The 3,769-nt window shown below is 32.2% G+C and overlaps 1 long non-coding RNA gene across 1 annotated transcript; it reads left to right on the top strand.

Moving 5' to 3' along the window:
* The first annotated feature begins 378 nt into the window (after nucleotides 1–378).
* LOC135266991 (uncharacterized) lies at nucleotides 379–2,615 on the top strand. Its single transcript, XR_010335218.1, has 2 exons — nucleotides 379–547; nucleotides 602–2,615. It is a non-coding gene; the product is annotated as an uncharacterized LOC135266991 (long non-coding RNA).
* Nucleotides 2,616–3,769: the final 1,154 nt, after the last annotated feature.

Genomic DNA, 3,769 nt, shown 5'->3' on the forward strand with positions numbered 1-3,769 from the left:
TATGCAAGAAATCATCTGTGATCTGTGTTTTTAGGCAAGAAATTGTCTAAAATTAATAACTCATTTTAAAACTGGTATAAAAACATTTACTATACAAAAGTTAATAATAATAATAATAATAATAATAATAATATTAATAATAATAATAATAATAATAATAGTAATAGTAACAAAAGTAATAATAATAATAATACTTTTAATAAGGAAAAATGGAGCTTATTTTGTGTGTTACATGAGCGTTTTCTCATTTCTATGCAAAAGATCATGTGTGATCTGTGTTTTTAGGCCAGTGTTCTTCAACCTGTGTTCCGCGGAACCCTAGGGTTCCACCCAAAGGCTTTCGGGGTTCCGCTAGTCATTGCTTCAATTCGAGAGACGTCGGCCGCGCCGCTCTTCAGAATGCACATGCGTCAATCGGAGTTTCATGTTGAAACATGTTATCCATTCGCATAGTTGACTTACACTGCACTTAACCTTAATTTTCAAAAATATGTAACTGTACTTGTGGTCGTAGTTTTGTTGTTGTTTTAGGTTTAGACAAGCAAAGGTAAGTTAACTTACAGTTTTAAAATAAATTGTATTTTGTTTGATCCTAACCTAGAATCGTTCAGAAATATGATGCTGAATTGGCTCAAAAGTGGCAAATTGGAATCACAATCCCAAGAACAATCCTCTTGCTATCTTGAAAATTCCAACTGTCTTCCGCCAACATTAGACTCGACAGATATTATTGGAGAAGAAAATAAAGCGGGAACAACAAGTCGAAAAAAACGAAAATATGATGAAGATTACTTGAACTTCGGATTTACTTGGACTGGTGATAAAGATGAGCCAAATGGACTTTGCGTAATATGTGAGCAAGTAGTGAACAACAGCAGTTTAAATCCTGCAAAGCTGAAGCGACATTTGGACACTAAACATCCGACTTTAAAAGGTAAAAGCGAATATTTTAAAAGAAAATGTAATGAACTAAATCAGAAAAAGCATACCTTTGAAAGATATGTTCGTGATGATAATAAAAATCTACTAAAAGCATCTTATTTAGTTAGCTTGCGCATAGCTAAACAAGGCGAAGCTTATACTATTGCTGAAAAATTAATTAAACCTTCTACGAAAGACTTAACTACATGCGTATTCGGCGAAAAATTTGCAAGCAAAGTCGATCTCGTCCCATTGTCTGACACGACGATTTCACGACGAATTGAAGATATGTCATATTTCTGCGAAGCGGTACTAGTAAATCGTTTGAAAAATGCTAAATGTGGATTTACTTTGCAAATGGATGAGTCCACAGATGTAGCTGGATTAGCAATTTTATTAGTATTTGTGAGATACATACACGAATCTTCTTTTGAGGAAGATATGCTTTTTTGCAAGGCTCTGCCAACTCAAACAACAGGTGAAGAAATATTTAATTTACTTAATGCTTATTTTGAAAAACATTCAATTCCTTGGAATTTATGCTATCACATATGCACTGATGGAGCCAAAGCTATGGTGGGTGTTATAAAGGGCGTAATAGCACGTATAAAAAAGCTGGTTCCAGACATCAAAGCTAGCCATTGCTGCCTTCATCGTCATGCTCTCGCTGTCAAACGGATACCAAATGCTTTGCACGAAGTACTCAATGACGCCGTTAAGATGATTAATTTCATCAAATCCAGACCTCTAAATGCCAGGGTATTTGCCCTATTGTGCGATGATTTGGGAAGCTTACATAAAAATCTCCTTCTTCATACCGAAGTAAGATGGTTATCGAGGGGAAAGGTCCTAACGCGATTTTGGGAATTGCGTGATGAAATTCGAATCTTTTTTAATGAACGTGAATTTGCTGGAAAACTTAATGATACTAGTTGGCTTCAAAATCTGGCCTACATTGCAGATATATTTTCATACCTGAACGAAGTTAATCTTTCACTTCAGGGACCAAATTCTACAATTTTTAAGGTCAATAGCAGAATAAACTCGATAAAATCTAAACTCAAGCTTTGGGAGGAATGTATCACCAAAAATAATACGGAATGTTTTGCTAATTTAAACGATTTTTTGGAAACCAGTAATACTGCATTAGACCCGAATTTAAAAAGCAATATTTTGGAACATTTAAATGGCTTGAAAAACACTTTTTTGGAATATTTTCCTCCTACGTGCAACAATATTAGTTGGGTCGAAAATCCGTTTAATGAGTGTGGTAATGTGGATACCCTCCCAATTAAAGAAAGGGAGCAACTGATAGATATACGCACTGATACAACATTAAAGTCTACTTTTGTACCGGATGGCATTGGCCCATTTTGGATAAAATTAATGGACGAATTTTCAGAAATTTCCAAACGTGCCGTAAAAGAATTGATGCCTTTCGTGACAACCTACCTTTGTGAGAAATCGTTTTCTGTTTACGTCGCAACAAAAACCAAGTACAGAAATAGACTTGACGCTGAGGATGATATGCGTCTCCAATTAACAACGATCCATCCCGATATTGATAATTTGTGCAATAATAAGCAAGCGCAAAAAAGTCATTAATTTTTATTTTTTATTTTATATATTATTTTATTTGGAATATTTATCTTTTTGTTTAAAGTTTGTTTAAATAAATGCAAATTTAAATCTTATTTAGAGTTTTTATTACCAAAGCACGGGCTCACCTTGTTCGTAACAAGTCAACGCAGCTGTCCCTAAAATCTCATCTGGGTGTATTACTAAATGAAGGGTTCCATAAAAAAAAATATCTCGACAAAGGGTTCCGCCGGATGGCAAAGGTTGAAGAACACTGTTTTAGGCAATCTAAGCCATTTTATAGTTTTTAATATTTAACAAAAATTAGCTTTAAAATAAAATGTTTGAAAAACTGAAATTAAACTAAATTAATTGGGTCTAACACTTTAGAAGAGGAAAAAGGAGGAGACGTAAAAGTCACCAAAGTTTTCAGAGTCGTTTTTAATCGTCATATTAATAACAATAACATTAATAATAATAATACTAATAGTACTAAATTTGCTTATATGCAAACGCTTAATTAAGGTAACAGTTTTTTGGTTTCTTGATTATATCTTGAAAACAGTTACTCCTATCAATTTTTATGTTTTTACTAAAATTAAAGCTGATAAAATTTCCTACAAAATAGTTATTTGCATTTTTCATGTAGGACTAACCATAAGCGAGATATAAGTTTGAAAATAATTAATATTTAAAAAAAAGTGCTTTAACAGAAAATGTCTTGTGATTTAAAATACACTTAATTTATTGGGTCCAATACTTTATTAGAAGAAAAAGAAGGTGACATAAAAGTCACTGACGTCTTCAGAGTCGTTTTTAAATGCTGCATTTTTGTCTTCGTCTCAAACATTGAAAACTGAGTTACATTTTTGTTCAGTAACAGTTACAGTTTTCTTATTGGTTTTTTGCTTATATCTCGAAAACAGTTACTCCTATCAAATTTTATCTTTTTTTCAAAATTAAAGCTGATAAAATTTCCAACAAAATAGTTATTTACATTTTTCCTGTAGGACCAAGCATAAACGACTTATAGAGTTGGATATAAATAATATTTAACAAAAATTTGCTTTAAAATAAAATGCTTGAAAAACCGGAATTAAACTAAATTAATTGTGTCTAACACTTTAGTAGAGGAAAAAGGAGAAGACATAAAAGTCACTAAATGTTTCAGAGTCGTCTTTAGTCGTCCTATTAATAACAATAACATTAATAATAATAATACTAATATTACTAAATTTGCTTATATGCAAGCGCTTAATTAAGGTAACAG

The sequence above is a fragment of the Tribolium castaneum genome, chromosome 8 (assembly GCF_031307605.1).
Source record: "Tribolium castaneum strain GA2 chromosome 8, icTriCast1.1, whole genome shotgun sequence".
NCBI lineage: Eukaryota > Metazoa > Arthropoda > Insecta > Coleoptera > Tenebrionidae > Tribolium > Tribolium castaneum.